This window comes from Microtus ochrogaster, chromosome 2 (assembly GCF_000317375.1).
Source record: "Microtus ochrogaster isolate Prairie Vole_2 chromosome 2, MicOch1.0, whole genome shotgun sequence".
NCBI classification, from domain to species: domain Eukaryota; kingdom Metazoa; phylum Chordata; class Mammalia; order Rodentia; family Cricetidae; genus Microtus; species Microtus ochrogaster.
In genome coordinates, this window is record NC_022010.1 from 34,231,691 (window position 1) to 34,249,966 (window position 18,276).

The 18,276-nt window shown below is 40.5% G+C and overlaps 1 protein-coding gene across 1 annotated transcript in view; it reads left to right on the top strand.

Annotated features, from left to right (window-relative positions):
* The window catches only part of Lpp (LIM domain containing preferred translocation partner in lipoma), a 600,182-nt gene that overhangs the window by 139,129 nt on the left and 442,777 nt on the right, over nucleotides 1-18,276 (top strand). The gene's annotated exons all lie outside the window — the stretch shown is intronic.

Below are 18,276 nucleotides of genomic sequence, written 5' to 3' on the forward strand. Positions count from 1 at the left end.
TCTTTCTTCTTTTCTCCCTTCTCCCCATCTGATCTAGTGACATTTTCTTTTAGTAAAACTGTAAGGTAGGTAACTGTGTTGGTATTTTCTTTTATGTATAAATTTCTAAGTAGTATGTGTCAAGGACTCCATGAATCTACATTTTCTCCGTTGGCTGAAAAGTCATCTTTGGGGCTGGAGAGAAGACTTAGTGCTTGTTAAAGAGGGTTTACTGCTTTTGTTGAAGACATGGGGTTTTAGTTCCCAACACCCTGGCTGGTGACTTAGTTCACAGCACCCTGGTGGTGACTTACAGCCACCTGTACTCTCTAGGGGACTCAATGTCCACTTGTCTTAAGGGCATCTGAGCTCAGGCGGTACACAGCAGCACATACAGACATGCACTGAAATAAGTGAAAAATGAGCGTTAGAAACAAAAGCCATGTTTTCTACACATGAATTCATCAATGCTTAAATATTTGTCTTTTAGTCTTTAAATTTTATTTATTGATCTATTTTTACTGTAAGCGTTTTGCTTGCATGTAGGACTTTCTACCAGGTATCTCATATCTATATCTATATATATCATGTTATATATAATGTTAAAAAGCATTCATACTCATTTTGAGGGGCCAGAAGAGGGTGCTTATCTCCTGGAGTTACAGATGTGAGCTCCCATGTGGGTGCTGGGAACTTATCCAGTCCTCTGGAATTATAACCTCCTAACCACTGAGCCATCTCTAGAGCCAAGTATTTACTATTTTAATGCTTTGAAATTTGCATGGCTTTGAATCTTTTGTTCCAGGCACCTGCCACTTCATGTACCATTTGTAATTTTCAAATGTATTATGTAACTGTCTGATGGTTACTTTCCTTAGGCATTTTTTTAGGAAATTCTGTGGTTTTGGTCCTTGTTGATTTGTCCATGAACTTTAGAATACACTTGTCTAATTTTAAAAATAATTCTCTAGTGATATTTTTATGGGCATTGCTTTTCACTTACTCAGTATCCATATATAGAGTACATTATAATAGGTTAATTTTTTTTTCTGTCTGGAAATATCTTTCTTTGTGATGTCGGGGATTGAACCCAGTGTCACACCGCTGCTCGGCAAGTGTTTCACAGCTGAACTATGTCCTCTTGAAATGTGGTATGTTCCCAGGAACATGTACATGTTTCTTCAGATAGACCATGCATATTTCTTACATGATTGCTTCTTAGGTATTTCTGCTTGTTATAATTACAGTTACATATCCTGTCATTTAATTGTATGTATGTGGGTTTAAAGTTTTGAATTCTGTATAATGACTTCCTTCTCAGCCACTTTACCAAATTTTTACTTTAATTGAATAATTAGGTATATCTCTTTATATTGTTTTTAACTCATCACATCATCTGCCCAAACTCTTAATTAATATTTTTCTTTGAAATTGTAGAAATTCATAGGTTTCTTCTAATCATGTTGTTATATCCAGAAGGATTTTACTTGAGAGTAAATGTCCTACTGCACTTGACTATAATGGAAACGTTATTAATTATGGTACTGGCTTTTGGCATCATCTATATTATGCTAAAAAGCATGCATAGTTATTTTGAGAGTTTTCACTTTAAAATGGAACCTGTTGTTAAATGCCTATCTGAATCTTTTTTAGATTTTTTTCCATTTAAAAATGGAAATCATACATTTTAAGAAAATGGCTATTTTTTCATTCTGTACATTTGCTGTACTATATAAATGAAATTTCAAATATGATGTGTTCATATTGCTCAGATATTGTGTATGTCTATGTGTGTATGTGTGCATGCGTGCACTTGTGAGCTCATGTAGCTAGACTCGGTGTTAGTAATTTTTAAGTGATTTTTCTATTTTTTTCAGATTGTTTGGAAGTTCTGCATGCAGTATGTGTTTATTAGCATTTTTAAGTTTTAGCATCAGCATTGTGCTTTAAATCATGTAAGCTAATAAAGGTCTTTCCCCCATTTAAAAACTGATTTAAAGACCATCTATACAACTTTTCCTTAAAAATGTTATAGAATTTCCCCCTGAAACTACCTTGACTTGGTCCTTTGTTGTGCGTATGTGTGTGTGTGGGTTTATTTTCCTTAAATTTTTTAATATTTCTTTAATAATGAATAGATTTGCATACATATATTTCTGTGGCCCTTTTCTTAGATCTTAGAAAACCTATTTTTCAAATTCATTTATATCGACTTTAATTACTTGAGGCTGACTTGTATTTGTTTATTTTCATCTTACAATTTATAGTTTCTGGCTTTTTGTTGTATTTATCTATTCTCCCATTTGTTTGTTACAGCCAAAGTTAATTATTTATTTTAAAAAAATCAACTTCTGTCTTACTTTTTGGTTCTTCCATCTTTTTATTGACTTAGATTTGTATTTCCTTTTTAAATCTCCATAACTCCCATTTTGCCTGGGTTTATTTTGGATGTTTTTCTTTTTCTTCTCTTTTGGTTGTGTGTGTTGCGCTGTGTGTATGTAGTGTGTGTTCTTGTGAGTGTGGGTGTGTATGTGTGCATCTGGAGGGCAGAGGCGATATAGGGTATCTTCACACATTGCTGCCTTATGTTTTGAGACAAGCTCTAGTCCATGAATCTGAATCCACTCATTTGGTGAGACTTACTGGCCAATGAACTTCAAGGACCTGCTTGTCTCTGCCCTCACCACAGCTCTCACCCAGGGCTAGGATTGCAGGGCAGTGATATCGGGGATCTGGCCTTAGGTCCTCATGCTGGACCAACTGAACAACCTCTCTAGCCCTAGGTCTGTTTTTTAACTGATATCAGTATACTATAAAATTTCCTCTAACAGGTTCTTAGAGGAGTTCAATACATCGTATATTCTTTACTACTTTGTGTTTTTCATTGGGTGACTTGGCTATGGACAGTTGAATGGTATACAGATTCCATGAGAGACAGTACAGGGACCTTGTCTGTTTGACTTATGCCTTCCACAGTGCTTCTAATGTACTTCATATAGCTTCATGTATTTAAGTGGTAAAATATGTTGTAATTTCTTAGGCTAGTGGGTGGAGACTCTTACTGCCCAATCCTTGTAACCCGTGTTTGATTTCCAGAACCCGTGGGAAAGTAGAAAGAAAGAACTGACTTTGCAGAGTTGTCCCCTGACTTCCTTGTGGTTGTGGTAGCACAGCACACACCTGAAGCTCACACACAAAACCGAATAACAAAATAAATAGTTAAAATTATATTTGAGCGTTTCAGATAGAGTTGATCATGTGGACGTTAGTCGGAGTTGGCAATGCCCAGAGAATGTAGCTGCTTGCCCCTCCCCAAACCTTTCCCTATGCATCCCTTCACCTAAGTCCTTCGAGACAGCTTTTCTAATAAACCGATGATTATAAAGCAGAACAGAGAGGAAAAGGAAATGTTTTCCATGTAAGAACATCATTTCTCAAGGAGTTACTGGAACTGGGGCTGCTTCCCTTGCATCGCGTGTGTTCTTCCTTGCTTTCTCAGGCATTCTCTCTAGGTATCTGCTGCTGTGGGGGCAGAAGGTAACGGTAGGCACCCTTCACATCACTCCTTCGGAGCATATTAATAGGTTTATTTTTAAATTCTACTAATACAATTTCTTTTATGTCAAATAAACCTGGATAATCTTTCTAAGAGATTAACCTGTGAGGGAAAAGTACACCGGCAGAATCAGGGTACCGGACAGGTGGGATAGCAGAGGTCATAAGATGCTGGTGACCCTTGTGGCCTTAGATGTGTTGCCCAGCTCCAGCACTGAAATGATAAAGACAGAACCATGCTAGGGGAGGACGTAGTGCAGAGCTGGGGAGCCCAGACCCTTAGCTGCCGGCCAGCTTTCTTCAGCTCTTCCCTCATGATTCTTTCCAAAACCAGCTTTCATTCAGAACCCAAGCTTCAGATTCAAGTGCAAAGGGAACTACAAAGAAAACAACTGATTGCAGTACTCTGAGTCCTGTAGAGCTGCCATGAGACTCCGACACCGACTCTCTGCCTCTGTAGCCAGTGCTGTTCCCTGGGAGCCTTCTGCATCCTGCCCCACTGTGCGTTTTCAGAGGGACTTGACATTTGATTACTTCTCTTGGCAGACCCAACACTCTTTGCTAAGGCACAGGCTGTGTGCTTGCTGATCGCAGAGGGGAATCTGTGATGTAGTTTCCGAGGTCTAAGAATTGCAGACTTCCATTCTAGTCTCCTGATGAAGCTGCTAATCTGGGTGCCAATGGTGTTTCTCTACAGGGACACCTGCCCACACAGCATGATTAGAAATTATAATGAGGATGGCGATGAGTCTTCCAGGACACCCACGTTTTTTGCAAGATATTTTCACTAATCGTCTCTACCACAATCAGTTAGAGGAATGTTTTTTTTCTTTCCTTCCTCTTTAATCTCTTTAATATCTTTAATCTTTTCTCTTTTTTTCTAAGTTCACCAAAAATGCTGGTGCAATTCTAGCATAGGTTAAAGATTGGTGATCACCATGATTAGCGTGTATTTTTTCATGTAGATGATTGTACATCTCTGAACATGTAGTATGACAAGAGTGCACCATACCACACACAAAAAAAATTGACATCAGGCTCCAGCAGTGCCAGATACACCCAGTGATATTTTAGTACAGGTTCCTTCCAGTCTCTGCAACTGTACCTCCTCTTAAATGGGCATCCAGTTCTGTTGTACTCAATGTATTAGGATTATAAGACTCAAATGAGGTCATAAGGAAGGAATGCTTCATTAAGGCTACACCGCTAATGAAGAGGATTGTTATTCAAGCTATTTTTGCATTATTGCCAACTTAGCCAATTAAGGTTATATTTAGTGTAGTACAACCAAGGAATGTAGGGGTGAGAACTGGAGGCCGATTGCTTTAGGAAACCAATACTGGGAGCGGGGGAGTCAAGATAGAGAGAGAGAGAACCAAAAATACCTGCACTGTGCTGTTTTAAAGGGCTCTTCTTTGAACTGCCATCTTGAACTGGGGAAAAATTAGGGCGACAAAGAGCTGGTGCTTAGGGAGAAAAGTGGATCTCAGGAATGAAGAGTCTCAATGGAGGAGGAGGAGGATAAAGAAGGAGGAGAAGGAAGGAGAAGGAGAAGAAGAAGAGGAAGAAAAACAAGAAGACGGAGAAGAGAAGGAGGAAGAGGAGGAGGAGGAGGAGGAGGAGGAGGAGGGGGCTGGAACAGAGCTTGTGCTGGTGGCTCGAGTGTGTGTTAGTGGAGTGAAGTTCTGGAGGCAACAAGAGCAATTAGACAATTAGAAAAATGCCAGCACTGTCTTTGGACCCATGTATCTGGAGTGTGGGAGGACAGGCAGACTCACAGGGTGGCTGTGGGGAAAACAGCATTCTCCAAAGAGTCTTCTCCAGGAACGCTCTCCGAGGAAGGCAGGAACGGGTTCCAGGCTGTCACACAGCCTTCTCTCGTTGAGTCTTCCTTGCACCTGCTACTTGTGTATTTGCTTCCCACCTCGTCCTAAACATATTGGGGGCCACCTTTTTATTCAAGGTCTGAGCACTCAAGAAATTCTTTAGAGGGTTTCTAAACAGGAAAGAGCTAACAAGGAGAAATTCTGGTTTTCTCTGCTCCTCTGGAACACTTTGGGCTCCATGCTACTTCTATGATACTCATTCCTCTGTCTAAGGGAAAAGGTTTTGGTTACGGTTAAATGTTATGATTAAAAAAACATTTGGCACATAGGTAGATATTTTGGTTATAGTGCTGTGGGGGTCTAATAATTTCTAAACTCTTTCATTTAGTGGAAAACTTCAGTTTGTAAACTCAGCTGATGATTGTAGTTTTTATTCTTGTCTACTGACATGCAGAATATGATAGACTTTAATTTTTCCTTCTGTCGTTCATTCATTCTTTTCTGGGTGATTTATGAGTTAAGTAAACTGAAATTTCAAAATAAAAATCTAAATTATCATGGAAAGTTTTGAAAGACAAAATTCCGTAATTCGTTCAGAAGGATTATTTCTAAGCAGGACTACAGAGTTTAATAGCATTTCCAGTGGGAACTTAAACACCTGGGCACACCTGATCTCTGTAGATCTCTGCCAGTATGTTGCCTTGCCTGAGAGTCTTTCTCTCTGATATTCTTCCTTTTAGGATGTCAGGACCCAGTGTTCTTGGAAACCATCTCAGGAGGTTTGGGAAGATGGTTCTTTCATAGCTTTCTGAGACAAACTTCCTGTTTGGCTTCATCTGTCCTCAAAAGAACCCTCCTGCCTCAGGCTTTTGGGAGCTGTGGTTATAGGTATGGACTAGTATACTCAGCTGTGATGATTATTTCGTTGTCACCAGCCCAAACCCAAAATTAACCGTTTATTTTACTGATCAACAAAAATGGAAATTTTACAACAACAACCTCTTGTGGTAATGAGGGTCAAGCTGACCTTTCTCATCCACTTATTTCTTTTATTTTGTTTGGAAAACTGTTGAGTTCAGCCATCCATCCATCCATCCATCCATCCATCCATCCATCCATCCATCCATCTATCTATCTATCTATCTATCTACCTTTTCAGTGAATCATAGAAACTCTTAATTTTTGTAAGAAGAACAAAGCCCAAGTTAACGCTGTGTAATACCCTTCACTGTTCAGCACGAGCAGTTCTTTTCCTGACTTCATTTTTCTTGGTCTCCAGGTGGTCTGAGTAATATTTCCCTGTTGATTTTGGTGAGGTATAAGCACAGTTTAGAGAGCTCTCTAGGCAGCTCCCCGGATTCCTCTCATGTTACCAGTTCACATAAGCAAGGTGTGCTTATTGGAGCTAAGAAGTTGAACTTTGGTGTTACCTGACTGTGGACGCTAGGGATTTTCTTCACAGTTTTTACTGGTGTATTTTGTGAATCAGCATCCAGATGTGGATGGATATTCCTTTGCATGTAGTCATCATGGTTTTAACTGTTTTCCAGCTCTTCCCATGTTTTATGACCTTGACACTTGAGAAGTTCCAAATTTCCAAGCCTGGGTCAACATAGAATCTCTATTGATTTTTGTTTACTTAATGCCTTCCCATGATTAGACTGCAGCTATATATTTTTGAGTAGACTATGATGTGGCAAAAATGCTTTTTTTATTGATTTGTGTCATTGAGTATATGGGCTCAAAGTGACTTATGACTGGTGATGTTACCTTAGGGTTGGCTAGTTTTGCTTTTTTGTTTTCTATTATAGTGGAAGACCAGTTATCTTGCACTGTTAACATTTGACACCTTTGCAAATTACTGGCCAATGTTCATACTGTTTTATAATGGAGAGCCTAGACTCCAAAAGCAAATTATTTCACAACTTCAATTTGAACATATGGTTTATAAGCAAAAACCATGTTGGAGCTTGGTATTCATAACCTTCAAGCCTGAATCCTGAGCTCAGTTGATGGATAGATATGAATTGTAGTTTTGAGTATGTGTGTACCCACCTAGTCAGCGAATAACACATGACCTAGGGGCTGGTACAGAATGAGTCTCCACTGGGAAGGGTTACACTAGAGAATGTAGGAAGGAGTGAGAGATGTCTGTCTTTCACTCTGACTACTGAAAATGTCCGTTCCTTACTAATTACGGCTTAATTGGTATTCCCATTCATCCGTGAGCCAGGAAGAAGTGATGGAGGGTGATGGGGAGAGTATACTGTTATTTGTCAAGGGCGTAGAAATGTCTTCACTGATGGGCCCCAGATCAAAGGCATATAGAAAAGATGTTTTCTCAATACTTTAGGTATCTTTATGCATTGAACCTTTGTACTTTTTATTGAACTCTTCCATCTTTGTGGTATTTTCTAAGGATGGGCAGAGGGTTGGCAAGAAGAAGTATTGGTGGTTAGAGCTAGAATGGGAGCATGGTTTCAAGCCACAAAGGCCTGTGGGTAAAATCCCAAGTCTCAAAAGTGATGCTGTCTGCACTGCTTCTTTGTCAGTATCCCCCGGTCCTGCTTGCTTTCCTCATGTCACATACTGATGGAACCATTTTGTAGCCATGGCCATTTGCCTTCACGGTGTGTTACAGGCTTTTGGTCCTAACGGTATACAATTGAGAGAAACTATATCTGGATCTTGACAGCTATTACTCAGTTTATCTCCTCCGTATCTCCATCAGATGCTATGGTCTGCTTCTAGGCTGGGAGGTGACGCTGGTAGAGAATTGGAGATGAGCTGTACAGCGTAGTAGCCACCATTACCACGTGTTGTTATTGAGTACTTCAGATGTGACTAGTGCCATGTGTTGAAAGGATTGTATTTTGGATATATTTGTAAAATAAAATTTTAGCTTATTTTTAAAGCATATCTACTAGAAAATTCGAAGCTATGCATATGACTTTTATTATATGTCTGTTGAACATTGCTGTGTCAGAGCCTGGGGAGAATATAGAACACAGGAAAATGGCCTGTGTTCTCATTCTGAGTTCTAATAATAATTGGCATTAGAAGGGAAAGCTTCAACAGTCATAATTTTCATTAAAAATACTCTGGTTCAGGAAAATTGGCTGCTTTTATGTTATTGCTTGGACTGGAGAAGAATTTGACATTTGGTATTTTCATAATTGAGAACATAACTTGCTGCATTTAAAAAAAAAATCACAACATTTTGTGCTTGGCCACAGGTATCAGATTTTGGCTTTTGGAAAGCAAGGACCAAGACTTTTCTCTTGTTAGCATCCTTGGCACTGGCCGAAAGTCCACACACATGTATGCCAGGCAATCAGCTGCTTGTTGAGAAACTAAAAGGCTTTGAAAAGGAGAACATTTTATGAAGCTACCCTATATTTAACGGGAAAGAGAAATGTCTACCTTCAAAAGGCAGCTCATTTTCTTAAGACAGCCACCAAACATACAGAACATGCATGCAAGTGTTTATTTACTTCTTGATTTAATTACTATTCTCATCAGGTGTCCCTGTCAGCTCAGCTCCTGATAAAGAATCTTTCAAAATACTTAACCTCCCACCCCCTCTGGGTGAGGGAGACAGAAAAGGATGCTGCCTACACATGTTAATCTTTACCTCTGCTCAGATGTTCTCTCCGAATGCCTCCAGTCTAGATTATTCTCCCTTCTCCCGTTCTTTGATCCTTTCCCGTGCCTATCTGTCGGAGGAGGTGCGGATAATAGTGGAAGAGCGAGTTTAATCTTAGACTAAATTGACTTTTTCTCTCCTTATTTTATTTTATTAGACTTTATAATGAGTCAAGTGCTCTCTGAACTAAAGGCCCTCAGTCTTTCACTCCCTACTTTCGTTTGACTCTTGCTCATGTGGTATGCAGTCTAGTACTTGGTGAGGGACAGGGTTTTGTGTGATCTTGTGTTGTCATGGTAAATTCAAGAGCCTTCATGATTCCAGGACAGCTAAGGGCACCTCCAAACCAGGCACAGTGTGGTCTTGTTCAGAGGCCATCCTTCCAGAATCTACTGTAGCCCTATTATTCTCTGCTTCTTCTTAGGCACAGCCTCCTTGATTCTGCTGTAGAGCAGAATGGAAGATAATGGGTACTCTTGGGGGCTACAATGCTCAAGACCCGGTTTGCTTTCAGGGTCTGTTGTTTGCTAGTTGCATCACTCGAGGCAAACAGCTCGTTGCCAGGGAACATTCATGTTTTTTCACCTGTCCAAGTTGGCCAGTATCTTCTGCCTTACAAGGGTATTGCCATTCATTGATATCTGCCTCATGTGGATACTTGGGATTTAGAAACACTAAATTAATAGTTTTTTTCAAATATATCTGATTTTGCTGGTCATAGGCCAATAACCCTCTTCCGTCCTCCCTTTAGAGGAGGGAGAGAAGGGCATTGGAGTGGCTGTGTGGTAAAATCCACTTTAATTCTAGCTGTGAGAAAAGAACAGTGAAAATGTGGTAAGCAATCGCTTCTAAAAAGCTCGGACTAAAAGCACTTGATGGATCTGTGCTGGCTTCCCGGCAGACTGGTCTCAGGGCTGCCCGCATAGCACAATTAATAGTTATTACTTGAGAAGGAACAAATAAAAAAGAGAGAGGGAGCGAGGGAGCAGGCATAAAAACATCCCTTTCATCTTCCTGAGATGGCTCCTTTGTCAGGCCTGTGGAACCATACCTGTGAATCATCTCAGGGAAGCACAGTGTGGGGGACCAGGAGATCTTGCGGCTCCTTTCTTACCCACTTCCTATGCTGGGGAGAAGCATCTGAGCTCATCTTTCTTAGCGGCTGATGTCTTGTCAATATCTCTTGCCATTCACCATGCATCTTCAAAAGTGCAGGCCTCTTTCTCACATCTGTGCTGCAAACCATGTAGAGGCACAACTACTTTCTTGGCAGACAATGTTACAAAAGTTGGAAGTCAGGTGCGGGGCTGTAGCAGAGTCCTGAAGTCAGGTGCAGGGCTGTAGCAGAGTCCTGTGCTGGGAGAATGGAGACTTCAGCAGCTTTGAAGAGTATAGGGACTGGCCTCTGCCCTACTCTAGCTATGTTTGGTCTGAAACGAATCACAGCCTCCATGAGATCAACTGCTTTGCCTTCAGCTCCTCATTCCACGACTGCTAGAGTCTGTGTGTAAGAATTTGTCAGGTATGGTCTTGAAAAATCAGAGTTACAGGAAAAGGGAAGTCTGACTTTGAAGATCAGTGTTCCAAGTGAGCCTACTACTGTCCCCTAAACCCAGTGTCCTAGGCAAAGGGAAATATGGGCTCGTGACTTTAGGGTCTGCTGCATGAAGGAGTCCAGCAGATACTGATGTGATTCTGTTACGTAATCTCTGTGAGCATCAGTTTGACATTTGTTAAATAAGAATGAAGTTCCTGTCAAATTAGAAGCCAGCACACGTGAAACTGGCAGGAAATAAGCTCTCAACAAATGGCTGTTGTTTTTATTATTATCTAGAACCATTTCTCAGGGCTCTCCAATTTCGGCTCAATGAAATATTGGCTGTGAAAGTATTGTGCATGGGATAGACAGAAACTACATGGTTCTTTAGTGGGAAAGAGTCAGTAAAGTTCAGATTCAATAATTCAATCGTTTTACTAATTTCTACTCATGTTATTTTTCCTTTAGCTTCACATATTTTCTTATTCCTTGATTTTTACCCCCCTTCCTTTTCATAGTTTGCCTGTTACTGCTCTAACCCAAACTCTTCTTCCTGCCCATCCTAATGGTGTTGCTGCCTCTGTAGTCTCTTGGGCACTTCTCTGAGTGTGGTCCACAGAGCAATAGTAAAATCTGAGTGCTTCCTAGAAAGGACTCACCTTACCCTCACCCAGAGCTGCTGTTGGATCATGGGTTGTGTTTGCTCACATGGTGCAGGGCCTTTGTCTAACCTGTTTTAACACATGCTTGCCAGTGTATGTTTAACCTCTTTTCTGGGTCCTTCCAGACTATGAATGATCTCCCTGCCCTCTTCAGTTCACCCAAACTATTGGACTCTGACGCTAAATCTGCTGTGGTCTTTTTCAGCATCTCATGGAGAACTCTTCTGGAATATTTGCGTGCATCATATTAACACAGCTTTCCCTTGGAAACCTCACAGTGGATTTTCTTGTGTCTGCAAACATTTAAGGGATGTTTCCATGGCCTTTGAGACCCTAGGATATATGCTAGCTATCACATCTTATGATTGTATTCAGTGAACTCTAGACATACAGATTTGTCCTTGGCCTGGCGTACACATCAAGCTTGTTTCCACCTGATGGTATGCTTAGATAAAATTGACCTAGAGTCATGATGTAAGCATGTCAAATGTCATGTTTTTAAGAGACCATCCCTTGTCTTGAGCTCCAGCATCGTGAGTTTCCTTGATGTTTTTTTCTACTGTGTTGTTTTTATATTCTGTCCTGTGCATACGGTTCTCTGAATACATGATTAGTGCTGGGGGTGTTTTTGTTTCCTTTATTCCTTTGGCAAATTCTTGGTAGGAGGGATGTGTTCTAGAGGATTTTCTGTTATATGGGATATACTCTATACAGTGAACAGATCATCAGTGAACTTGATTGTCCCATTCTCATTAATGGATTGCTAATCTGTTCTTTTGTCTTCTTCTTGTCCTAAGGATGTCAGCTCCTTCAGGGTAGAGCCTATGTCTGCTTGTCACATCTATAAACACCGCTTGTCGAAAGTCCCCTACCAAAGTTAGTTTGTTCAGGAAGTGCTTGATTAGGAAATGGTCGGATCCAAGAGAACACCACTTGAAAGCAGGTCTACAGGAAACACAGAATCTCTTTCATCACTGATTGGAGGTAGTATGTCTCTGGAGAAAATATCAAGTTTTTTTCTTTTCTTCAGTCTTAAGAAAGGGGAACAGGTGCTGGGATCTGGATCCAGGATTTACTTTTCTGGCCCTGGATATAGATGAAGATCCTGAATTCACCTGACCGTTTGGGAGAGTGGCACCTGAATGGGCACAAACTATTTCTATACCTCCAGTTTGGTGTTTGGTGTGGCTGGAAATACCAGACCTTCTGACTTTTACGTTCATTTTGCGCACATTAGTGATGTGCGTATATGAACCTTTTATTATTATGGACTCAGCCAGCCGTAACCATGGTGAGTAGACCTATCACACAGCATTTTTTTCTGAGTCAGTTTAAAATGCTGACAATTAAATATACCGTACTCTTTTAAGCAATCCATCAGTCTCCCTTGTTGTCATGGTGACCGGAGTATATTTAGAAATGTGACAAGTACACTGAGTTCAATTGCACTTTTGCCAAAACATAGTTTTGCAGCTAAAATTGAATTTCCTGATTGAAGATCCAAGTGCTGTTAAGGGGGATGATCATTTCTATACGTTAGTCTACAAGTTGAACATATCGTCCTGTTAAATCAGCCCTTGAGGCCCCACAGGCTGTGAAGACGCTGCTTGAAGTGATTTTACTTTAACTTAGTGAGGAAAAGTCAAATAAAGAGGTCTCTGTGCTCTTTCTTCTTTCCACGTGCACTTTATGCCTGACTAATATAATTACTTTAATGATTACCTCCTTTATATATTTATCTCTGAATTCTGTGTGAATTTTGTATGTCTGGTTCCCAGCATTATATTTTAATCTAGGGCATTATCAGGGTTCTCTTTCTCACTTTCCTGCTTACAGTCTATTCTTAGAAAAATGAGAACATCTTTTTGTCCTTAGCTCTGACCTTGGATAGGCAAACATGCCCACCTTCCACAATCTTTTGATTTTTGGATTTAAATTGAAGTATAGAAGTAGTATTGAGTAAGAGTTTTTGTTCAGGCACAGGAAAAGGGGGAAAAAGCTCTGTCTTATCTAACTGTGAACTTGGTTGGAATCTTCACTTCTGTTTCTTCCATTGTCTTGTCTGTGAAGTTCTGAGAGTGACCTCGGCTTGAGCTACTTGCTCACTAGATCACAAAGCTTTGGGATAGACATAATTGCTGGGTCATAATCACAATTCTGATTTTATTTCAGCCCAAATGTTTTTGTCTTCTGCTCCAGAGGTGAGAAACCAGCACTCCAGGACCATCATAGTCTATCTGCATATTATATTCATTGTACAAAATAATAGGTTTCTCATCGTTTTCATCCTATTGAGTGCACCATTGGCATCCATCATGAGGCTGTGGGTGTATATGGTTAGACAGTCTTTATTCGTCTTGAGAACATGGCCTGTAAGCTTTCTTAAGCTATGGCATTATTGCATTCTATGAGCATATTGGATCGAATGGGTTATTCCTTGGGTCTGCATTGTTCCTTACAAGGCTTCCTCATAATTTTTACTTTCCGACAAGGAAGCAGCTCAAAATGGAGAACAAGAGGATAGATCAAATGATAGTGAGAGCTGAATTCTGATCCAGGTGACTAGTGACCAGTGCGTCAAGGAAGATGTCAAGTGTGTGGTCAGTTTTACTTAGGAGTGGTCTACTCCATGGCGAGTGTGCACAGAGCTGTTGTTCCAGGGTCTCTGTGACATATCCTTTCTCTAAGGATGAACAGATAGCAAGTGTCTCTTCCATCTTGGCTTTATAAAGACATGTACTGAGTAGGGAGAGCTTAAATGCCACCGAGTCCAGTGATTTAATTTCTGAATTCCTTTAAACTCATAAGAAATGAACCTTTATTCAGCTGTGGTAGATCTAATATTATCTCTCATATTAGAAACTTAAAATGAGAAAAGATAACTTTAATGAAAACATTTGCATGAAAAAGTACATCTTTGTTTATGTGCTGTCAGAGTAAGCAGAAGAGGTACATTCTACCTCCCTCCCCCCATGCGCCTGCGGTGTCTGTCAGCATGTAAATTGTTTACAGATATGCATGCGGGAATGTGCATTTATGTGTGCGCACTGCCTGTGCAGGCCTGAGCTTGATCGTGGGAATCTTCAGTTATTCTTCCACTTTATTGCTGAGGGAGGGCACCACAGTCACACCCAGAGCTCACCCTTAAGGCATGCTCGTGGGTTCTCTGGTTCCTTGCCTTCCAAGGCAGGCATCCCTGGTTGGCAGCCGTACTCATCATCCAGCCTTTGACACGGGATGGGAATTAACTTAAGACCTTTTTCTTGTGAAGCAGGCACTTGACCTGCTGCTCCATCTCCCTCACCCCAAACAGAACAGAGCAAAACAAATAGTGAGAAAAGCAGTGTCTGGAGTCTGCATTTCACTGTCCTGGGCCTTTGTTTTGAGTCAAGATCACAAAGAAAACCCAGTCTCAAAATAGCTCTCTAGTTGGAAGATGAAGGAAGAGGAAAGGAAATTTAAAAAAAAAAAGGAATTGTGGGTTTTCTTCTTTGATGCTATACCAAAACTTAATCTTGATAATTACTGAGATTGGTTATTTCTTAAATGTTAGTTATGATGCGATTCTGAAATTATCATAGTAAAACGTCTACACGTATTACTGAAACCTACTGGCCTGTTCTCTCTGGGTCTTCTGAGAGTCATAGTATCCTGTGTTCATCAGCTGGAGGATGCAGCCTCACTGAGTTAATCAGACCTTCCCAAAGTTCCCACAGTCCACAGTTCATTCCATGTAACAAAAAATGATCCTTATGAATTGCATCAATAATTTTATCAAAAAAATAAAACCCCTGAAGAATCAGGTGCACAGTCCTATGTTTCAGACTCTTAGAATTCTTTTTTTTCCACTTTAAAACTTGAATTGTTATTAACATAAGTGTTACTGATTGTTTTCCTTGAAATGCTAGACTCTTTTGGCCTGTCGTTTAGAAAGTCTATCAAAACATGCACTTACAGAACCTGAGCCTAAGACAGGTGGATCAGTTACCAAATTGAAGACCCAGACCTAAATCCACACACCCATGGACACCTGATTTTTGACAAAAAAAAAAAAGAAGCTGAAATTATACAGTAGAAAAAAGAAAACATCTTCAGCAAATGGTGCTGATAAAACTGGATGTCTGCATGTAGAAGAATGCAAATAGATCCATATCTATCAACCTGCACAAAACGCAAGTCCAGCTGGATCAAAGACCTCAACATAAATCCAGATACACTGAACCTGATAGAGGAGAAAGTAGAAAATAGCTTTGAACACATTGGCATGGGAGCCATCTTCCTGAAGAGAACATCAGTTGTGCAGGCTTTAAGATTTACAGCGAATAAATGGAACCTTATGAAACTGAAAAGCTTCTGTAAGGCAAAGGACACTGTCAATAGGATAAAATGACAGACTACAGAATGGGGAAAAAACCCTTCACCAACCCCACATCTGACAGAGGGCTAATTTCCAAAATATATAGAGAATTCAAGAAACTGGACATCAGTTAACCAAATAATAGAGTTAGAAAATGGGGTACGAATCTAAACAGAGAATTCTCAACAGAAGAAACTCAAACAGCCAAGATATACTTTAAAAAATGTTCTATATTTCTAGCCATCAGGGAAATGCTAATCAAAATGCCTGAGATAACATCTTATACCTGTCAGAATGGCTAAGATCAAAAACACAAGTGAGAGCTCATGTTGGAGAGGATGTGGAGTAAAGGGAACAGTCCTGCCACTTTCGAAATCAATATAGCAGTTTCTAAGACAATTGGGAATCGATCTACTTCAAGATCCAGCTATATCACTCTTGGGCAATTATCCAAAGGATGCTCAATCATACCACAAGGACACTTGTTCAATTATGTTCATTTGTAATAACCAGAACTTGGAAACAACCTAGATGTCCTGCAACTGAAGAGTGGATAAAGAAAATGTGGTACATTTATACAGTGGATTATTACTCAGCAATACAATGATATCATAAAATTTGCAGGCAAATGGATGGAACTAGGAATAAATCCTGAGTGAGGTAAACCGAGACCTAGAAACATGGTATGTTCTCTCTTGTAAGGGCATAAATATTATTTGTAAAGAATAAGCGTGCTACAATGCACAGGTGCAAAGAGGCTAGGTAACAAGAAGGCTCAAGAGGGGAATGCTTGGATCTCCCTGGGAAGGGGAAGTAGAATAGATTTCGTGGGTGGAATGGTGGCAGGTAGGTATGGGAACATAGGGGTCAGGTTTGGGGAGGGGATGAAGGAGAAGAAAATTAAAAAAGATGACAGGAAAAAGGGGAACATTTTGGGGCGAAGTAAAAAACCTAGTCCTAGGGGATCAAGCCAGTAAGCAGCACGTTTTCATGGCCTCTGTATCAGCTTCTATCTTTAGCTTCTTGCCCTGATTGAATTTTTTGCCCTGACTTCCTTCAGTGGTAAACAGCAATGTGGAAGTGTAAGCTGAATAAACCCTTTCCTTCCCAACTTACTTCATGGTCATTATGTTTACAGTTGCAGCAATCGAAACCCTACCTAAAACAAGTTGGTACTACGGTCTTGAGGTGTTGCTGTGACGGACTTCACTGTGTTTCGGGGAGGATTGTGTTGTGGAAGGACTTTGGTACTTTGGGCTAGAAGAGCCACCGAATGTTAAGAACTCTCTGGGATGTTCTCTGGGAGCTTGGAAGATAAGAATATTGAGAGCAGTGTCGAGGATGGAGGCCTGGGGTGTGGAGTTTCAGAGGGGAGTGTAAAGATTGTATCAGGCACATTTGTTATTCTGAATTGAGATTCTGTGGTTCTGGTTAGCTGGGGCTGAACAATCGGCTGTGATTAAGAAGATACCAGAACTGCTAAAGCAAAACTTTGCGGTACTTGATGCTGGTCAGCTGGAGCTAAGCAATTAGAAGCGATTAAGAAGAGACCCACCAGAAAGAAACCTGATGCAAGGGAAGCTCCCACGAGTCTACACGGGTGACCCCAACTAAGATGCTAGCCTGTGACCAGGCAAGACTTCCATTGAAGGGACTGGGACACCAGCCCAGCCACAGAGTCTTCAACCTACAGTCTGTCCTGCGTACTGAATGAGCTGGGTTTGGTTCCTAGCCCAGTTGACATCAGAGAGGCGTTTTCCAGAAACTGATGGAAACAGATGCAGACTCCCACAGCCACTCCCATTACATTAGGTGCAGTTTGGGGAATCTTGGAGAAGAGAGGAAAGAAAGATTGTAGGATTGAGAGGTGTCAATGACACGACAAGAAAACCTCCAACTGACAGACCTGATGCACTAGATTTTACTAACAGAGTCATGAAAAAGTGTGGAAATTCCCAACTTCACTAGACTTATGTCCTTTCATTTTTTTCCCCATAGAGTTTAATTTTTCTCTCTCCCAGAAATACTGTTTTCTTAGTCATGAGTTTCTCAGTAGCTCATATATTAGTAACTGCCTTAATGGCCTTCATGGGAAAAATAGATGCCTACCCCTCCCTAGGGGGTCAATGGCGCCGGTCTCATGGCAGGCATCTTTATCCCTAGCGGATCCCTCACCTACCTCCAAGCTTTTAGAATCACTTGTACATCATTTTATTAACATCATTATTATTATTATTAATATTATTATTATTTTGAGACAGGTTCTCACTATGTACTCTTGGCTGGTCTGGAGCCCGCTACATAGACCAGATTGTCCAGACTCACAAAGATTTGCTAGGCTCTACTTCCCAAGCGCTGGGATTAAAGCTGCAAATTTTAATTCACAAATTTTTTATTTACAAATATGATTTATTACTCAAATTGTCCTGTTTTCCTCCATCATTAGATGACAACATTTATACAATCAGAAAAAAATATTTTACTGATATAATATTTCAACTCATCTTCCTTGAGCATCAATGAGACAGCTCAGTGGGGGCATGTCTGTGGTGTGCAGTGCTGGAACCTGATTTTATCAGCATATGAAGATGGCCAAAAGTAGATCCCTCAAGGTTGTCCTCCACACTAAACTGATCTCCTATCGTCTACAAATCCCCTGATCACAGTACAGACACATACAACAGAGATGTTTTTGCCTTTTTAAAAATAAATCT